This window comes from Loxodonta africana, chromosome 14 (assembly GCF_030014295.1).
Source record: "Loxodonta africana isolate mLoxAfr1 chromosome 14, mLoxAfr1.hap2, whole genome shotgun sequence".
Lineage (NCBI taxonomy): Eukaryota > Metazoa > Chordata > Mammalia > Proboscidea > Elephantidae > Loxodonta > Loxodonta africana.
The window spans coordinates 46,587,357-46,609,704 of NC_087355.1; positions in this window are offsets into that span (position 1 = coordinate 46,587,357).

The window sequence follows — 22,348 nt, forward strand, 5'->3', positions numbered from 1 at the left end:
ACCATGTGGGTGTGCCCAGAAGATCTTATTGGGACCCAGACTACACTCACATACCTCTGTAAAATGGGCCACTGGGTGCCATTGTGCCCACTGTCATCGCCATTGTTGTTGTTGTTAGGTAACTTCCAGTCGGTTCCAATTAATGGTGACCCTAAGTACAATTGAACGAAACACTGTCCGGTTCTGCGCCATCCACACAATCGTTGTTATGCTTGAGTCCATTGTTGCTGCCACTGTGTCAATCCATCTCATTGAGGGTTTTCCTCTTTTTTTGCTTACGCTCTACTTTACCAAGCATGATGTCCTTCTCCAGGTACTGATCCCTCCTGACAACATGTTGAAAGTATGTGAAACGTAGTCTTTCTATCCTTCCTTCTAAGAAGCATTCTGGCTGTACTTCTTCTAAGACAGATTTGTTCGTTTTCCTGGCAGTCCATGGTATATTCAAAATTCTTCACCAATGCCGTAATTCAAAGGCATCAATTCTTCTTCAGCCTTCTTTATTTATTGTCCAGATTTCACATGCATATCAAGCGATTGAAAACACCATGGCTTGGATCAGGTTCTCCTTAGTCCTTAAAGTGATATCTTTGTTTTTTAACACTTTAATGAGGTCCTTTGCAGTATATTTGCCCAACGAAATGTGTCTTTTGATTTCTTGACTGCTGCTCCCATGAGCACTGATTGTGAATCCAAGTAAAATTAAATCCTTCACAATTTCAGTATTTTCTCCATTTATCATGATGTTGCTTATTGGTCCATTTGTAAGGGATTTTTGTATCCTTTATGTTTTGTATGTTATGGTGTAATCCATACTGAAGGCTGTAGTCTTTGACTTTAATCAATAAATGCTTGAAGTCTTCTTCATTTTCACTTCATTATGCAGGTTATTAGTGAGCCTTCCTCCAATCCTAATGCCACATTCTTCTTCATATAGTCCATCTTCTTGGATTATTTGCTCAGCATACAGATTAAATAAGTATGGTGAAAGGATACAGCCCAGATACACACCTATCCTGGTTTAAAACCAGGTAGTACCCCCTTGTTATTTTGGAATGACTGCCTCTTGGTCTATATACAGGTGCCTCATGAGCACGATTAAGTGTTCTGGAATTCCCATTCTTCAAAATGTTACCATAATTTGTTATGATCCACACAGTCAAATGCCTTTGCATAGCCAATTAAAATACAGGTAAGCATCTTTAGTGAAACTGAGAGATAAGAAAGTGAGCCCCCATATCCAAGTTCATGCAAGCTGTTTAGAAATGGAGCTGAGGGGACCTGGTCCAAGTGGACTATTAGATAAGATCAATAACTGGCCTTCCTCTAGAGGAATGTTGCTATTGAGGAAATCTTGAACTTGGTTTTGAACAGAGCCTCCCAAACCTTGACTACCATCAAGAAGAACAAACAAGGGGAAAGAGAATGAGGAATTTTATGCCTTCTTTTCTCCTGGTCCTTCTTGATTCGGTCACAACCTTCGGGCTTTACATGTGATGCTTTTTTTGTCATGGTAGATTCATGACTTCTTGAGCTGTTAATGCAATTTTTTTTTTTTAACTTAACATGGGAGGCAAGGAAGAAAGGGCATTTACTTCAGTGATTCAGTGGAGATGTTTGGGTAAGGCCACATTTGTAATACTGTAAACTAGCTTCCCAGTGCCATTTGAAACACTGCCAAATCATTTATCACTAACATTTTTCATAAAAACAGAGACTTTCCTCTCTCCTTCTCCTGTCAGCTTGCCAAAGAGCATTATATTGCCACAGACAGCTAGTTACAAGATGGGATGGGATGGGAGAGAAATGTGCATTAATTGTATTCCAAAGCCCACCATAAATTCACTGCAGTGAACCTGAATGGAGAGATTAAATATCATTTAAGAACATTTTCCAAAAAATTACTTGAGTATAAAATAATGGTTTGTGTAGGATAGAAATAAGATGGCAGGGATGAGTCTGATTTATGTATGTTTCATGCTGGGTCACTGCCCCTCAAGGGAAGGAATGGAATCTTCATTCTCTATAACTCTCCATAGAAATGCATTCAATTGGACCATTTTGTGGACTGGACTATTTTAAGGGCACCCGAGGATCATAGTAAATTACTCAGAAGTGACAAGTGCTTGACAAGGGAGACATTGAGAATAAGAGAGAAAATTACAAATATTGGGGGCAAGAGTTAAACAAAATTAGGGTGACTATGCAATTTTTTGAGAGTTAAAGGGAAGCAATATTAACATTATGACAAGAAAACAAGGATAAAGTAAAATTATTTTGGCAAATTAGGATATGTCGTCACCCTGAACTTAATTTTCTTTGACAAAGGGACTTATTACTGCCTAGAAGGGAAAGTGTATCTATTAGTGACATCAATTGGTGACAATGTCAGAAAGGCATATTGGTACCTAAACAAAGACTAGAGTTTTGTAAAGGGAGTTCATACATCCAAGAATGGCTGGACCCTTCCAAAGATCAAGAACTCCAAGATTCTAAGATTCTCAGAGAAGTCAAATAGTGGTCACTGAAGGCCGTGGTCATATATCAGTGTAGCAAAATGAAGCAAAATTTCCTAATAAGAGTGGAAGTGATATTAAAATATTTAACAATTGATATGCTACAGACACTGACAAATCAGTACAAATATTAGCCTTACGGCTGGATCAGGGTCCAGGAGACTCCTGCTGTGTCTGGGGCTAATCTTCAGTTGAAGGATCATGGAGAAGGCTTGGTGATAAGGTTAGTCCCCAAGGCAAGGCTAGAGGAATTAGGGCTTCAGGGGCTACTTAAGGGCTTGAGGAAACGGCTGTTAACTAACTATGAAAGTATTTCAATATTTTATCAACCAGTGCAGCTATACCTGTACATACCAGCTGGATATCAGCCATTGTTAAAAGAAGAGATACTTGAGTCTATTAGCTTCATCTCTTTGACCTTAAATTTTCTAATCCATGTAGAAGCTGCGCGTCCACCAGGCTCAGGTTCAAGGTATTGTCATGTTATGTTTTTCTGTAAGTTTATTGCCATAAAAGCCCTACCTTCCAAGGGGCACTGTGGTATAAATTTCCTTTCCCTTTCTGCCTTCATCGTCCTGTTGCTCAGTGATTATCTGGGAAGGGGTCTCTCTCACATAATCAGAGCCACTACTTTTAGCTTGACACCATGAGGTTAGCTTTTGAAAGAGACTAGTTGACACTTTGATATCTAAGAATAAAAATCCAGAAAGGTTTCAATGGACAATGGAGGACTTTCAATCTTAGTCAAGAGACAAGATCCACTTACCTGAGTGATTAGAAGCTCTTAAACCAGTTGCTGTCAGGTCAGCTCTAACTCAGGGTGACCCCGTGTGTGTCAGGGCAGAACTGCGCCCTATAAGGTTTTCAGCGGCTGATTTATTGGAAGTAGATCACAAGGGCTTTCTTCTGAGATGCCTCTGGGTGGACTTGAACTTCCAACCTTTCGGTCAGCAGCCAAGTACATTAACCATTTGTACCACCCAGAGGCTCCTAAAAACAGCAAATTGTGCACTAACAATTTCACATGTATTTGGCTGTAACTGTGCTTGATTCCCTGCATTTCTCCCTCTTGTGATCTTTGCAATGGATTTTCCAAATTTACAAAGAAATAATAATAGGTAAAGAACAATCAGTTGCTGTCAAGTTGATTCCAACTCATGGTAATCCCATGTGTGCCTGAGTAGAACTGTGCTCTATAGGATTTTCAATGGCTGACATTTCAGAAGTAGATCATTAGGCATGTGTTCTGAGATGCCACTGGGTAGACTTGAACCACCAACCTTTTGGTTAGCAGCAAGCACATTAACCTTATGCACCACCCTGGGACTCCTAGGGAAACTCTAGTGGCATAGTGGTTAAGTGCTATGGCAGCTAGCCAAAAGGTCAGCAGTTCGAATCTGCCAGGCACTCCTTGGAAACTCTACAGGGCAGTTCTACTCTGTCCTAGAGTGTCGCTAAGAGTCAGAATCAACTCGACAACAATGGGTTTGGTTTGGTGTGGTTTGGGACTCCTAGGCAAAGTAAGGGACATAGAATGAAAGGTTACTAGAATAGTCTGTGCTATGGGAAACCGTCAGCAACCCCCCAGCTTGGAAGGAGCTCATGAAGAAAATATTCACATCACTTCACGTTGTGTTAGTAATCCGTCCACCATTTCTATCATAATCCAAAATAAATAAGAAATAGGTATAAGAAACAATTATAAGGAAGTATTCCTGAGGTGCCAGGGTTCCTAGGTAAAATAGAAGAATTTTGTGCTTTAAAAATGTTTAAAATCAAAGTAGAATACCCTTCTTGGAGACAGGAGGATGAACAGATGACCTTTAAAAGTTCATTCCAGCTTTGGATGATGAGGATTAAAATACTCAAAGATAGTAAAAGCCAAGAATTCTGTGTGAAGCTTTGTGGGCAACGAATAGATGTCAGTCCTTTAAAAAAAAAGAAAGAAAGAAAGAAAGAAACCCTCTGATTTTCTTTCCTGGATTTAGCGTAAAACCATTTGCAGAGGAATCTTGGATAACACCCGGGAATAGGAGATCATTTCAAGCAGTAAATCACTCCAGCCACAGGCCAGCCATGCCTCTCACCCAGCCTGACAGAGCGATTGGGAAACCCACCAAGCAAAAAGAGGATTAGGTTGTATTGAGGCTAAACTTCAGAAGAAAATATTGCTGGGAGGACCTTCATATTTTCTCTCTAGTATGGAGAATGGGAAGAGGGGAAGATAATGACCACCAACAGTGGATAGGAAAATGTAACTAAATATGGCAGCTCCAAGAAGATGTATGGGATGCGGAATCCCAAAGCACTCAGATTCACTTTAGAGTTTATAGGTGATGATTCCCTTTGATTCATGGCTGCAGTTCTTGGGGGCAAAAGAACTTAGTTAGCTAGAGAGGGATGCAAAGGGAAAGAAAAGTTCTCCAGCTGGGAAAACAAAAGATGTTTGGGACGATGTTGATGAAAGCTTTTTTAAAGTGAGAGGTAGAGAGAGAGTGTAAGAGGAAGGCAGCTGGAGCTTTTCCAGGTCGGCTAATGATGCATGGAGCTGCTGACACAGCAGTTCGTCCAGCCAGGGCAGCAAAGGGCTGCCGTGGGGACATGCCCTTTCCCTTAGGGTTGGACCCTAAGAGTCCAGGGCAGGGGAGGGTTCACCATTTGGTTTATAAGAATTCTTTCCTCTTACTCTTATTTAAATGCTTACCTCTGGGACATACTTCTCTAAAACTCAGTTTAATTTTTCCCTTTTCAGACTTCATCCCCCTTAGCAGGTATTTGGTTTCTAAGATCAGAAATCAACAGGGAGTGGACTTTTGTCTGGGTCATAAAATGAAATGAAACGCCTCCACTTTTTCATCTCCTTTTGCTAAAATGCCTGATGCTTTGCTCAGGAGGCTGAGAAACACTTAACCTAGGATGTAAAATATTTACCTGCATAGTGATCACTTACCCATCCCAGGGATCCAGGCAACTGTGGGTCTTGGTAAATCATGTCTTCTGTCCAAGTTGTGAGGTTGTTCCAGTATGATCTGAAATTTAAAATCTTGTGCATGAAGACATATGTCATTTTAATCTCTCTTTTTCTCATGTTGTGTATCCAATTGAGACAAGGCAGTATGCACTACAAAGTCAGCATATGAGATGGTCTCCGAATTCACAAATTCTGAGAAAATAAGAGTTGGGGAGGACTTACAGCTCGAGCTGTAGTTCCCACATGACCTTCTCCTCATTATCACTGAGTGGCTTTCTAACTCCTTCTTACATAATTCCAGTATGGGAAACTCACTGTCTCTGGAAGTAGTTCATTCCACCTTCAGACTTCAGTGTAAGATGGACTCTAGATTTGACATAGTTCTTTCCAGGTGGCAGAAATGAGTGATATGTTGTTGTCCAAAGGCTATTCTTACCTAAACCCACACTGCAGAAACTGCCCTCCTATTTATTATCCGGAGTCCCTGAGTGGTGCTAAGGGTTAACATGCTTGGCCACTAACCGAAAAGTTGGAAGTTCAAGTTTACCCAAAGTTCCTTGAAATAAAGACCTGGTGATCTACTTCTGAAAAAAAATGCCATCGAAAGCCCAATGGAGCACAGTTCTACCCTGACACACATGGGATCGCTATGAGTCAGAATCAACTGGCTTGGTTTTTATTTATTATCAATACCTGCAGCTAACCATCTAGTTCTACAGAGGAACAACTCAGATGCACTAGTGTTTGGAGTTTGGCCTCATTTTGGTGATAAAGCCTTACCTGTAGCACAATGCATTGAGTTTAGACATTAGGAAAATTTTCCTCAAGTGCAGGAAATTGCTTTGTATTGTAAGTTACTATGAGGAGGGGTGGAGTGCAGAGAATGTTCTTTTCTGAGTATCTTTTGATATTTTACCAATTCTGATGCCTCTGTGAGAGTGATACATACAGTCCCGTCTGAGACAAAGAAGGTTCTAGGCGCTGTGTATCTCATTCAAGCAGGTAGTTCCCGAACAGCTGTCCTAGAGATTAGTCCATGTTAGGGGTCAGCAAACTATGGCCCATGGGCCAAATTCATTCCATTGCCTGTTTTGTAAAGCCCTGAGAGCTAAGAACGGTTTTTACATTTTTAAATGGCTGCAAAAAGTCAAAAGAAAAATAACAATTTGTGACATGTGAAAATTACATGAAATTCAAATTTTGATGGCCCCAAATAAAGTTTTCTGGAAAATGGCCATGCTTATCCATTTATGTGTTCTCTTTGGCTGATTTCACATTACAAGGCCAGAGATGAACAGCTGTGACAGAGACCAAATGGCTCCAAAAGCCTAAAATATTTACTATCTAGCCATTTACAGAAAAAGTTTGCTGACCCCTCGTGTATATCCATCCCAAGTCCTCCTGATCATATTGTCATAAACTCAAGACTAGTGCTTTTGTTTGTCTGTGTCTGTAACCTCAGCTCATTGTTGGCAAAGCTTTCAACAGGAGGACTTTGAACCGTTTCTTCCCAGTTCAGTCACAGCTGAAGAAGTGAAACCGGAAGAGATCCAATTTTTTTAAATTTCGGTGAGCCAGAACAGTAACAGTAAAGGGAAAAATTAAGGGCTGAAGCCTTGCTAGAAACCTAATCTCCCTCTTAGAACACAAGGGCAGCGTACACGTTGCATAACAACCAAATCCCTTGCCAGTTGGATTTTGAGCGGAGTTGGAAACAGTGGAACCCAGCTCAAAGATGGTGGCCGGCCACGCAGTTTGAATGTGCATCACTTTCCACAATCCTGCCAGTTCAGGTTTCTTCTGGTTTCACTTCATTGGCCATGACTGAACCAGTATGAACCAGTCCGAAGCCCTGTTCTGTACACTGCCTGGCACATACTTTTTTTTTTTTTTTTTTCAGTTCCTTCAAGTTGATTCCAATTCATGATGATCCCATGCGTGTCAGAGTAGAACTGTGCTCCACAGGGTTTTCAATGGCTGATTTTTTTAGAAGTAGGTCACCCAGCCTTTCTTCTAAGGTGCCTCTGGGTAGACTCAAATCTCCAGCCTTTTTGTTAGCAGCTGAGTAGGTTAACTGTACCACCCAGGGGTTCTGACACATAGTCAATGCTGAATAAATGTTTAATGAATGAACATAACCAATAATCTCATTGTGAAACAAATTAAATAAACTAACAGAAGCTCCAAAATTGAAAAGCCAATGATGCTTCTCGTCACAAACACCACAGCACAATATGATGAATATGCAGTTTGCACTAAAATGCCTGCCATCCTCACTGTATGACATCTGAAACTTGACAGCCTATGCAGTGGTTCTAGGCTCCCCGCCTTGTAATTACAAAGCAGAATCTTCTAAGGCCAATAATAAGAACAGCCTCTATATCTTTTAAGTGCAATCTCTCTGATTACAAGCAACCACTGACCAAAGACATCAATTAAAGAGGGAGATTTCTTAAGCCCTGGGGCAAGAATTTAGTTAAAAACCATTTGGGAGGTGGTTTAACTTCTTGACTATCACCCCACCCCCAGCACGCAGCATTCAAAGTAAACCCATTATTTCCCAGAGCACGGGAAAAGAACCACTCTGTGTTTGGAGTTCTTGTTGGGTGGTTCCTCTTTTTTAAACACCACGACCCTGTTTAAAACTGATGAGAAGGAAGTGCAGGCGAGGAAGACAGATGGCAGTTTGCTTGTTCGTGTCTCATTATCCTACTTCAAAATATCTAGCCCAGGTTTCATAGCATTCTGGGGGTTTCAAAACCCAGTGGAAGATCATGGACATAAATTAAAGCTATGCCTGCCCACCAGAGACCCCAGGGGGCCCACATCATGCAACATATCTCAGGGAGAGCCAAATACTCCTGCACAGGAGCCAGCAGTCAGTTGGGAAGTAGAATGGCAAGGAGAAACTAGAGAACTTCCAGAAAGGGAACCTGGAAATGTCCCACCCCCCAAATAAAAACACGCAGCCTATACCAAAACCAAACACTGCCATCAAGTAGACTCCAAATCATAGCAACCCTATAGGACAGGGTAGAACAGTCCCTTAGGGTCTGCAAGTAGTGGCTGGTGGGTTCGAACTGCTGGCATTTTGGTTAGCAGCCGAGCTCTTAACCACTGCACCCCCCGTGCTTCTTGCAACCTATAGTATATGTGTATTTTTTAGCATTCAGAATGAGAAAATTTGTGCACCCAAGTATAGAGAAACTCAAGCAAGGCAGCCTTCATGGGCTCATTCTCGCTTTATTCATCCTTTCTGCCATCTTCTCCATGAAGTGTTTTTTGATTTATTGGGTCAGACCCAATCACTGCCTCCTCGTTATTCTCATAGTTCTTCACACTTGGCTTCTTTTCAACCCTTTCTACATTAGAGTATGCCACACTTCAGCCTCTAGAGGGAGCGCAAAACCCCAATACCTGAAGAGGAAGAGTTCTATTCTGATGTATGGGTCAGGAAACAAATCAGACCAAGGTATCTGAGATGGAGCATTCAGTGGGAGGAGCAAAGAGGTTAAAAGTTCTTGCTCCTGCCTGGTGTGCCCACTGGGGGCTCCTTCTCCTTTTTTTTTCTTAATATTTCTTCTTTCTCTTCCTTTCTATGTGTCTGCTGTGGTGTCAGTTGCTGTCAAGTCGGTTCCATCTCAGGACCACCCCATGTGTATCTGTGTAGAACTGTGCTTCATAGGGTTTTCAATGGCTGAGGCTTTTTTGGAAATAGATGTGCAAGCCTTTCTTCCAAGGCACCTCTGGGTAGACTCGAACCTGCAACCTTTTGGTTAGCAACTGCTGTGCATGTTAGCTGTTTATATCACTCAGGGACTCTTGCTGCTGTGGTAATCTAGGTAAAATAAATCCCCACAAAACAAGTGTAGTCTAATAGAGCTAATGAGGAAAGGGGACCAGATAGGTATTTTGTAACAAGTTCCACCTAGCCATTCCCGAAGCCAACTCATCAGACATGGACTGGACTGGACAATGGGTTGGAGAGAGATGCTGACGAGAAGTAAGCTACTCGCATCAGGTGGACACTTGAGACTACGCTGGCATCTCCTATCTGGAGGGGAGATGCGAGGGAAGAGGGGGTTAGAAACTGGCAAAACGGTCATGAAAGGAAAGACTGAAAGGAGGGAGTGGGCTGACTCATTAAGGGGAGAGAGTAAGTGGGAGTATGTAGTAAGGTGTATATAAGTTTTTGAGAGACTGACTTAATTTGTAAACTTTCACTTAAAGCACAATAAAAATTATTTTTAAAAAGTTCCAACTAGTAATAAATGTGACAATATATTAAAAAAAAAAAAATGTTGAGATAGCAGTGGTCAGGAACTCCATCTCATCACCAGAAAAAAATCTTTTCTTTGTCAGTTCAATTTCCAAAGCCTCCTCCCCACTCTTAAAGAGGGAGGCATCTTTCTTCATGGGAGCAGGGCTGTTTACCTACATAAGGAGGCTTGGGGAGGGGAGGTGAAGGATCCGAACCAAGTACAAAAGAAAAACATGTAAGCCGTGGAAAGAGGCTCTGGAGCAGCTGCAGGTATAAGGAAAATGGATGAGAAAGGGAAGGGGGCTCTAATAAGACTTTCTGTGGATCCCCTTTAATGTTTGTTGGACCATAAAGACTGGAATTATTTATTTAGTCATGCTTTGAATTTCTTTCTGATACACAACAATGTTCTATATTGTTGAACTATATGCGTCTCCAGGTTAACTTGAACTACACCAAAAATGTTCATCTTTCTGATCAGTCCCCTTTGCACATTTCCTTCAAAACCCATAGAAGGTGGCTGGCTGAGAACTTACAAGTTTTGGGGGCTTGCTTTGCTCATCAGAAATCGATGGTAGGTTTGGGTATAATTAATGAGTTTTTTTTTTTTTTTTAATGAGTTGAGATATTATTTTAGATAAACTCTTAGGAGTGGGATTACCAAAAGTATAAAAATATTATATGCTTCTTAATAAATATTACCATATTACTTCCCAAAATGGCTATACCAATCTATAATGCCACTTGAAAATTATTTCACTACAGTCTAGTTAGCACTGGTTGCTACCATTAAAAAAAAAAAAAAAAAAAATTCTTGCATTTAATAAGTATACCTTGTTTTAATTTTCTTATACCTTTGATTTTTAATGAAATTTTACAATTTTCCCTCGTGTTTATTAATTACATTCTTTTTGGGCAAATTGTCTATGTTTCTTGCAAGTTATCTGTTAAATTTTATTATATTAAGGGGCTTCCCAATTATGATTTTTAATGCTCAATTTTAAAGTTTTTATGTAGTCGAGTATGTTAATTAATCTTACTGCTTTAATCTGACATAATTATATCATGCATCTACAAACATAATAAATATAATTTCCACTATTTGGGGGGATGGTATTTTTGTGATTAAGTAATCAGTATGAGTTTATATGGTGCTGTAGGACATGAATTTAAATGATTTACCCCAATTTGATATCAAATTATGCCAATGGCATTTATTAAGCAATCTTGACTTTCCATATGTTCCAAGGGAAAACTAATAAAGCGGCAACAAAAATGTTATAGTTCTATATCTAACCTCTCACACTAACTAGTAGTGTGACCTTGGGCAAATCCCTTTGCTTTGAGAGACCTGAGTTTATGCATCTCTAAAATGAGTGTATTAGATTAAGGTCTTTTCTAGAATTAGCATTCTATGGTTCTCTGAAAAAAAATACGACCCTTGAGTTGGGATAAGAGAAGTGCTCCGCGAGCACCCATCTGGAGCATGGTAATCCAGCACTTGGACTGTTGCCGTTTGCATTTCCCAGGTAACTTACTAAAGTCCATGGCCACACAGCCATGCAGAAAGCCTGGGACCCTGGCCCATTTACTTCATTTTGGAAAATTGAGCAGAATATGCCTGGCTGACATGAACTGTGCCTAATGGGCTGTAAATAACTTTTTGACCACTTGACCTTGGTCATGTTGATATGATCCCTGTCAGGTCGCCTCGACAGTGGAATCACGCAGATGTCCACGCACCATTTCATAAATGAAAAGGGTATTTACCCTAATTGGGAAAAGGAAGCATGGTAATGCCGAGCAGCGGTCCTCGCGCATTTCATGAATGCTCAGCTTGATTGGATGCCGTAGTAAATCACCCACAGCCTAGCCCTGCTCCTTTCGACTTTTGAGCGGAAAGACCTTACAGTCACAGCTTTGAATTATTTGCTTAGGCATCAAGTTAGCCCCACTTTCTATCCCCCATTCACCTACTCTCATCCCAGCAGTATTTTCTACCAGGCTTGCATGCTCCTCTGCTATTTCGTACCTGCTTCTTAGTCAAAGCCATTTTTCCTATCACCCTATATATGCCAATGTGCTTCTTTCTTTGGTGTCCTTGCTCAAAACTCAGATTCCCAAGAAAATTTCCCTGTGTGATGATAATGACGGCAATAGCTGCTACTATATTATTACTACCACTATATTACCACCAGCACACACCACCATGAACCGAGCTCCTGCAGTATGACTGGAACTATACTGTATGTTTTATAAATCTCATCTTGCAGTCAGACTACCTGAGTCTGAATCTCAGCTCTGCCACTTACTAACAGTGTGACCTTACTTAAGTTATTTTACTCTCAGTTACTGCATCTGGAAATTGGGGATATTAATAGTACATATTTCTCAGGGATGTTATAAGAATAAAATGAAGAGGGTTAAAAGTGGAATGCTTAGAATGTAGAGGTAGTGAGCACAGCACGACCAAAGTAAGAATGAATGTTTGAGCACATATGGATGGGTATAGACACAGTTATAGAGAGTGTTGACAAAAAAAAAGTGAAGTGCTTAGGACAATGACTGGCACACAGTAAGCTTCCAACAGATGTTAAGTATTAAGAGATGATAATGATGATGGTGGTGCCTCCATTAGACAGTTGAGAACACTGAGTCACAGAGAAATTACGTATTCAAGGGTTCAAGTTTTTTGTTGTTGCGTAACTAACTATCCAAATTTTAGTCCCAAAAGAGCCGTTTTATTCTGTGTCATAGTTTTGTGTTTCTGGAGTTTGGGCAGGAGAATTCTTCTGTCCCATCTGACATTGACTAGGGTCACAGATGGTGTCTGGGCTGGGCTGGGGGGGTTAATGTGACTTCATTCACATATCTGGCACTTTGGTAGGGACGTCTGGAGTCTGGGATCAGCTGTCCCGTATCATTCTCCATGTAGACTCAGAAGCTTTCACTTTTTATAGTGCAATTCAGGGCCCCAAGAGACCAAACTAAACGTTACCAAAAAACGCAAAACCCATGCCGTCGAGTCAATTCTGACTCATAGCAACCCTATAGGACAGAGTAGAACTGCCCCATAGAGTTTCGAAGGAGCACCTGGTGGATTCAAACTGCCAACCTTTTGGTTCACAGGCGTAGCACTTAACCACTACGCCACCAGGGTTTCTGAACATTACCAGTCCTCTTAAAAACTAGGCCTGAACTGGGATAGACACTTCTGTACTTTATTGGTCAAAGTAGTCAAAGTCCTTAGTCAAGAGGAGAGACTATAGGCTGTACCTCGTGTTGGGAGGCGCAACTTAACATACCACAGTAAAACCCTCAGGCTAATTAGTGAAGTTTAAATCAGATATTACTTTAAAAGTGTTAAGCAGAATACCTGCACATATTGAGCATTCCAAAACCAATAGCTATTAATAATGGAAAGAGAAATGGACACCTTTGTCTGTCTGACTCCAAATGCTGTGCTCTCAGCCCTATGCTCCCCCCACGTTATTGAGATAAGACCCCTGGTTAATTTACAACCTGGGTTTCCAGGTTTAAATTTCCCTGAGAGGGATCTAACTGTTTTTTCTCGGCTCTCTCACAGTGCCTAAAATAATACAGTGTGTTCAATAATAACTCAAAAAAAATCATCCATTCCTCAAATGTTTATTAAACAAAGCACTGGAAATAAATTTATGGGTTGATTTTTAAGCACATTTTTCATTCATTCATTCACTCCTTCAATAAGTGTTAAGTAGATAAGATTTATATTCTATATACGGAGTCTAAGTTCATAGGTGCAGAGAGTATTTGAGCTGGAATGTTTGAGGAATGTAATGATCATCAAGTTCAACCCACTCATTTTGCACAGAGGAGAGTGCAAGTCCAAAGACCCTAAGTGACTGTCTTAGCCAAAACTTTGCAAAGTCAGAGCAGAAAGTCAGGTCTCATGACTCTCAGGTTATTATCTTTTCCACTATGTCCTCTGACTCTTACCAACACATAGCAGGCATTCTAATCCTGTCCTAAAAATTAGCTGCTTGTGAAAGGGCCACATGAACCAGCGACTACATCATCCTGAGACCAGAAGAACTAGGTGGTGCCTGGCTACAACCAGTGGCTGCCCTGACAGGGAACACAACAGAGAACCCCTAAGGGAGCAGGAGAGCAGTGGGATGCAGACCCCAAATTCTCATAAGGCCAGACTTAATGGTCTGACTGAGACTAGAACGACCCCAGTGGTCATGGCTCCCAGACCTTCTGTTGGCCCAGGACAGGAACCATTCCCAAAGCCAACTCTTCAGACATGGAATGGACTGGACAACAGGTTGGAGAGGGATGCTGGTAAGGAGTGAGCTTCTTTGGATCGGGTGGACGCTTGAGACTATGTTGGCATCTCCTGCCTGGAGGGGAGATGAGAGGGTGGAGGGGGTTAGAAGCTGGCAAAATGGACACAAAAAGAGAGAGTGGAGGGAGAGAGTGGGCTGTCTCATTAGGGGGAGAGTAATTGGGAGTGTGTATTTTTTAGCAAGGTGTATATGGGTTTTTGTGTGAGAGACTGACTTGATTTGTAAACTCTCACTTAACGCACAATAAAAATTATTTTTTAAAAAATTAGCTGTTTGTAGACAAATTTGAATTGCAAGTGCTAAAATAACCTTATGGTTTTGTCTCTTTAAAAAAAAAAAAACACATGTTTCTTAGTGTTGTCCATTGGTAAGTCTCAGAAACAGCGATAGCCCAGTAGCAACAAGCATCCTTAACACCTGGATTAAATGGCCTATAATGTCATTTTTCACAAAAGGGAACAAGAGATCTTTGAAGAAATGGATGATTTTAAATTTGGGGCATTGCTTTGTGCAAGAAAGCTGTTGAAGACTAACTGGGTCATGTCAAAAGGACAGCTTGATGGGGATATTCCCAGTAGATTTTCTTTTACTTCTCATTGGCTGGATCTTGAAGGAGACTGGAAATGTGCATCAGGATTGTCATGGCTGGCTTAGACCTATCATGACCCATCAGCTGGAGATGGGCACAGAGTGGCTCTGAACAAAAAATTAGGATTCTCTTAGCAATACAGAAGGGAGAAATGAATATTTACTCAAGTAACAAACACATATGCAACAACCATCCAGATTAATCTTACTAAAACACTAATTTCGTCTTTTCCTTTATTTTACTCCCTCTCAAAAATCTTCAGTGGTCCTTGCCTACAGCAGCCTTCCCAAGACGGTTCTTGGAAACGCTAGTCTGAGAAATGATCCTCTTCCCAAAATGGATGTAATTACTGCCATGAAAGACTGTCCAACATGCCAAGAACAGAAATTAATGGTGACCCTTGATGTGGTACCATCCCTTGTGGAGATTAGTAGCCACTTGGTCAGAACCCCTTTCACCTTTGGAAGGGAAATAAGTGTTTCCGCCTAAATAAGATGGGCACATAATCTGAGTATGGGTTTGCCTTTCCTGCCTGCACTGCCTCAGCCACTATCACTGCCCAAGAGCTCACAGGGTATCTGATCTCTTGACTTGGGATCCCTCAGAATATTCCCTCAGTCCAGGCACCCACTTTATGACAAAGGAGGCATGGCAGCAGGAACATAACCATAGGATCCCACTTGTCCCACCACACATGGCACTATCCAGAAGCCACACATATCAGAATGATGTCTTAAAGGTTCAGCCAAGGCTTCTGTTTAGAAATGACATCCTGAAATGATGGGATGCCATCCTCGGGAATGTATATATATTGTTTTAGTTATCTAATGCTGCCATAACAGAAATACCACAAGTGAATGGCTTTAACAAAGAGAAATTTATTTTCTCACAGTCTAGTAGGTTACAAGTCCAAATTCAGGGCGTAAGCTCCAGGGGAAAGCTTTTTCTCTCTGTAGGCTCTGGAGGAAGGTCTTTGTCCTCAATCTTCCCTTGGTTGACGAGCAGCTCAGGCACAGGGACCCCGGGTCCAAAGGACAGGCTCTGCTCCTGGTGCTGCTTTCTTGGTGGTATGAGGTCCCCTGTCTCTCTGCTTGCTTCTTTCTTTTATATCTCAAAGAGATATAAAATCTACAAGACACAATCCAGTCTTGTAGATTGAGTCCTGCCTCACTAACACAACTGCTGCCCATCCTCCCTCATTAACATGATAGAGGCAGGGTTTACAACATATAGGAAAATCACACAATGCCGTGAATCGTGGCCCAGCCCAACTGATACACACATTTTTGGGGGGCCATAATTCAATCCACGACATGTATCTTAAATTAGTAGCCATTATATGATGCTGAAGGAGTACCTGGGTGGCACAAATGGCTAAGCACTTGGCTACTAACCAAAAGGTTGGTGGTTCAAACTCACCCAGAGGCACCTTAGAAGGCAGATCTGGACATCCACTTCATAAAGAGCCTTGAAGACCTTGTGGAGCAGTTCTATTCTGCACATATGGGGTTGCTAAGAGTCAAAACCGACTTGACAGCAACTAAAAACAACAACAACATACGGTGCTGTATCCCCAGTAGGAAGAAGGCATAGGTCTGAGAACAAGACATGGAAGTAGGGCTGTCCCAGTTGACCATCACCCCTAGTGACTTACGTGGGGAATCTGTGCTTCTCCCAGCTTCACAATTTTAGGCTATGTACGTCTAGAAGTCCTAGGTCCTAGAGGAGAGATGATTCTCTCAGGGGACAGGGGACACAGTAAGAGTTCTACTACACTTAAAGCTAAGGCTGGGTGGCCTGATCTTTTTGGGCTACTTGTGCCAGTAAACTAGCAGGTGAAGAAAGGAATTACTATATCGTGTCAAGAGGAATTAACCCTGATCATCATGAGGAGGTAGGACTGCAGCTACCTAATAGAGGCAAGGAGAAGTATGTTGGGCACTTGTAATCTACTGTGTCACACTTGATATTCTGTAAGTGGTCAAGTACAGCAACCAAGGCCCAATAAGGAAATGGTAGCCAAGGACTCAGAACCCCCACACAAGCCACTTAGACTAGCGAAAGTTCTAGCCAAAAGGGAAGTGGAATCTAGAAGAGAGAAAGATGACTAGGATCAGCTACAGTGTCAGTAGGGGCAATGGTGGTTCAGTGACAGAAATCTTGCTGGCCAATACACCTCATGTGTAGCCACCACCCACCTCTCAGCAGAGGTTGTGCGTTGGTATGATGCTGACCAGGTTTCAGAGAAGACTGGAAAGAAAAACCTGAAAATCTACTTCCAAAAATCAGCCAATGAAAATCATATGGTTCACAAAAGTCCGAATCCACAATCAATCATGGGGATGGTTCGGGACTGGGCAGTGTTTCATTCTGTTGTATGTAGGGTCAGCTAGAGGGTAACTAACAACAATAACAACAACAGTCTCAGGGCCAACTGCAGCAGCCACCAGCCACTAACCCTCCTCTTCCAAACTTTACCATAAAATGCAACAACCAGAATCTGGAGGCCATTGTGCTGGATAGAAGGAACTTAATGTCAAAGTAAGCAGAACTCAGCAGGGCTAGGGGCAAAATGGGTGAATGCTGTTGGTGCCCACCCAAATCCCCTTCCCCAGGCCAATGCCCCCACCACCAGGTGCTGTGCTTGTTGGCTGCTAAGTGCTCAAAACTGCACCTTTCTTCAGAGAATTGTCTTGGGCCAAATAGGAGCAGCCTTACCTAGGAGGTTATATACCACCTTTCCCAGTGGGCTGGGGAACTGCAGCCATGATCAAGTACGGACAGACACAGGGCTATACAGTCTGGCCCCTTTGCCTTAAGGTAGGCAACTCTGTGGTGCTGTTGGTACTCCAGAGTTCCCATGGGATCAGGCTGAAGCTAGGCTCAGTTGAGCTCGTTTCCTTGGCTGGCATTCTTCCCCTGCCCTAGCCTTCTCCCTCACTCCTGTCTCCTGGGAACATAAAACCATTTTCTAAATATTCCTCATTTCAGGATCTGCTTCTAGGAAACGTAAACTAAAATAGTGTCCTTGAAAGTCCAACTTAAATTTCAGCTACTCTGTGAGGCTTTAGCTGGTCGCTCCTGGCCTACTGCACCCACTGTCTTCTCCAATCATTCACAGCACACATTTTCTCCTCCACTGACTTCCACTTGCCATGTGCAGCCTAGTATTACATTTCATTTCCACTTTTCATGGGTGCTAGACTGTAAGGTCCTAGAGAGCTTACAGGGACAAAGACCAGGGATGATGCTCGTGTTAATCTCCCAGTTTAAAGAGGTCTTTTGGCTAGTATTATCTTTACAGTAGAAAACTAGGAAACGTGTTTTATGGTAGACTCTTATTTTAGCCAACACTGTGCATAAGAAATGGAGACAAAAGAAAATTGAGAATCACTAAAAATAGAAGGTTTTTCTGTCAATACAAAAGGTTTTCTTCATGAGTTGTACCACTTTGGCTTAGAAGAAAAAATTAGGATAAAGATATAACTAAGGGAATAAGCTGGAAAAAAAAAATCATGGGCTGGTAAAAACATTGATAGACACAGAGAATACTTAAAGGAGTTGGTATTTATTAATTTCTTTACTCAAAAAGACCGTAAGACTATTTGGTCCTCTGAGATCCTCTCGTTTTTACGACCCATGCTCTTAAATTCTTCTGGAAGCTAAAGCAGATCTAAAACAAATACAGGTGAGTGGAAAAAGTTACTTATGGATTTAACTGGAAATCAGAAACATGCTGCTTTCAATTTCAAACTCTTTGATTTTAGCATTCCAAAAACACTTATTAATTAGGGAGACATTCGAGCTGGCCATTGCTTGTTAGTGTTCTCGCTTCACATCTGGAAAGATTCCTTTGAGAATAAGTGTCCTACAGAATGCCAGTGGTCTATCAGTATCATATTTCTGGGACTGTTCTCTTCTGGTTAGACCGTTTCTCAGAGGCTTGGAAGAAAGCCTATGAAGAGAGTACTGCTAGCCCATAGAGCAAGAGATTAATAATATCAATAAAACAATCTCATTCTTGGGAGCTATGTTGGAAATTGTAGTCTTAGCACACATTCTTCAAAAAATAATTTGTAGGACTGAACTTCAGAAATGAAACTAACTAGCCAACGTGGATAACTACAACTCTTTTAAAATGAACAGTTTTGTCTAGTCAACTTAAAAAAAAAAAGTCCTAAAAAAAACCAACTCTAATGAACTCTAGTGCTTGTTTTCTTCTAAGTTATCAAAGAAAAGGTGGAGATGATTCAATTGTAACCCAATTAAACAACTTTAAAAAGAATAAGATGAGTCATTGTTAGAGTCAGCCATTGCCCTAGAATAATACTGGCGATGAGCAAGATAAAGACAAGATCATTTACTGACACACTGAGTTTATATACATAATAAAAAAAAAACCAGAATTTTAAAAAAGTGTTCCCTTACTAATTGTTCTGTAAGATTTCATTTTTTTCCCCTTAAGGCTTTTTTGTTTTCCCCCTTTTTCCTAAAATGCTTCATAATGTTAGCAGAATGAGGACTCTGTTCTTCTGCCCTAAATGCCTTATATTCAAAATATTCAAATGTAAAAGTGGATCAAAAAAAGAGCCCCAGTTTTGGAAGGCAAAGAACATGAGACTGTTTAGAGTATCCAGTGTCATTGTACAAAAACCTTTTCTTCCCTCACGAGGGCCTTTGATACCCTGCCCTGGAAAACCAATACACAGCATTGTACAACTTGATAATGTGTGCATACTGCTCTGTGAGAAGCTGGCAGAAAAAGCAAAGGGAAGAAATAATCCTCATAGTTTTAAAGGAAAATAATAAGGTCACCGAAAGCAGAATTTTTCCCTTTGTCAAATCTTGGTACCCATCATTTTCTAAGATTGGATTTCATTTGCACTTCCATACCGGATGAGAAAAGTTCACGTTAGTTCTATCAGCTCACCTGCCTGTGACAATCTCAAGATCTTAAGAGCCAGACCACCAAACAGGAAATAGTCTTGCAGATCAAGTTTTTGAAGCTATCAGTCCACAAACCTTGCTTGCCAAGGATATTTCCCAAAGCCTATGTTTACCATCATGATGTATAAATTTAACCCACACATATTTTATGTGTCTTTTTATATGCAACAGATAAGAAGATATATCCTAGGCTAATTAGTTAATTCACATTTAAGTATTCATTGCATATATTTATTCATTTAATTATCATTCAGTCCTTCAATTCACACAAGTGAGGAATGGTGCTGAGTGACAAAAATATGAAGATGAATAAGGCATTGTATGTTTCTTCAAAGAGCTTTTAAGGAGGTAGGTAAGCAACCACTAAGATATACCGTGATTTACAAAAAGAGATGCATCCAGCTCCAAATAGGCCAACACAGCTCCACCCAAGTGGAAAGAAACATTTAGGGCCCTTCAGAACCTCTGGGACAGTTAGCTCTGATCTCAGATAAGTAGGGAAAACAGATCCCCACTCAACTGGGAATTTGTTCTGCTGTGTAACTTTCTAAATCCTTGAAAGCCAAGTTCTTCATTTTCTTCCTTGTTCTCATTCCAAGAGCAGGTAACTTCGTGTTTACTCTGTCCGAAAGCCCTCTTCAACGTGTGTTGGCATTTCAACTGGTTTCAAGTAGCTCCCAGTGCTTTGGTTTTTTATTTTGTGGGTTTTTTTTTTTCCCCAATGCAAATGGCAGGTGGGAGGAGGGCAGGACTGCATCTCTTTAAGGAATTTTACCTGCTACTGAGTGGGTTGCTATGAGTCTGAATCAACTGGACAACAACAGCTTTTTTTTTTTTTGAGAGTAGATCCACTTAATGCCTCCAGTCTCTTTACCCAGCCTTCAATACCCATGTGCCTCCAGGATCCTTCCCCAAGACAAGAGGAAAAAAAGGGGACAATCAGAACTATAGCAGCAAACTGTCCCGGCTATCAAGTCTTGCTTTTGCTAGCCTGATCCTCTGAATTGTTCCCACTCCATTCTTCCCACAGTCACTGATCCCTTGGTTCCTTGCCTCAGACATCTTTTGCTCATATGACAGGTCAGTTACACTGTTAATTCGGAGTGTGGATAACTACATACTATAAGGTCTCAGCCTCATTCTGACACTTCTAACTCTCTGAGATTTATATTTTACTGCCATTTTCCGAATACTAGGTACCTGCCTTGTTCCCAGGGACAGAGAATAGTGCACAGAATGAGACTTTGGAGTTAATCAAAACTGGATTTAACTCTTGGCTTTAAAAAAAAAAAAAAAACCTATTGCCATCAAGTCGATTTCAACTCATAGCAATCCTATAGGACAGAGTAGAACTGCCTCATAGAGTTTCCAAGGAGCGCCTGGTGGATTTGAACTGCTGACCTTTTGGTTAGAAGCCGTAGCACTTAACCACTAACCCACCAGGCTACAGCACTTATTTAAAAGGTAAAAATGTCACTTTAATGTCTAAGGTGTCTAACCCAAGCCATGGTCTTTTCAATTGCCTCATATGCATGCAGAAGATGGAAAATGAAAAAGGAAAACAGAAGAAGAGTTGATCATTTGAACTGTGGTGCTGGTGAAGTATATGGTGTATACCCTGGACTGCCAGAAGAATGAACAAATCTGTCTCGGAGGAATAAAACCTGAATCCTTTTTAAAAGCGAAGATGGCAAAGCTTCCTCTTGCTTAATTTGGACACAGCATCAGGGAAGACTAGTCACTAGAAAAAGCCCTCATGTTTGGCAGAGGGTCAGAAAAAATGAGGGGAAGCCTCACTGAGATGAGTTGACACAATAGCCACAACAATGGGCTCAAATATATCAAAGATCACGAAGACGGCTCAGGACCAGGCAACGTTTGTTCTGTTACACACAAGGCAGCCACGAGTCCAAGCCCACTCAACAACAACTAACGACAACGTAGCATTTATTAGCTGTGTGACTTTGAGTGAGATAAAACCTCTCCAAGCCTCAATTTCAGATATTATTATTGTACAGTTTGTCGTGAGGATAAAACATGATAACAATTGTAAAGCACCTGGCATATAGTCTCATCAGTAAACAGTAGCTATTTCTGTGAGTATCTGTGGACACTCCCTACTTATAGCCAGGTCATGTCTACTTACTGTGAAGTGTATCCATTCATTCACAGCGTGTCCAGAACTCAGGAAAATGCTGAGGCTATCGAGGTGAGATATACAAGGTCTCTGTCTGCTTAGTCATCTAGTGCTGCTATAACAGGAATACCACAAGTGAAAGGCTTTAACAAAGAGAAATTTATTTTCTCACTGTCTAGTAGTTTATAAGGCCAAATTCAGGGTGCCAGCTCCAGGGAAAAGTTTTCTCTCTCTGCTGGCTCTGGAAGAAGGTCCTTGTTGTCAATCTTCCCCTGGACTAGGAGCTTCTCTACAAAGGAACCCCGGGTCCAAAGGACACACTCTGCTCCTGGTGCTTCTTTCTTGGTGGTATGAAGGCCTCAATTTTCTGCTTACTTGCCTTTCCTTTTATCTTTTGTAAGATAAAAGGTGGTGCAGTCCACACCCCAGGGAAACTCCCTTTACATTGCATCAGGGATGTGCCCTGAGCAAGGGTGTTATATTCCACTCTAACCCTCTTCAACCACAGGCAGAGATTACGATTTATAACTCATAGGAAAATCACAAAATGGAGGACAACCACACGATACTGGAAATCATGGCATAACCAAGTTGAC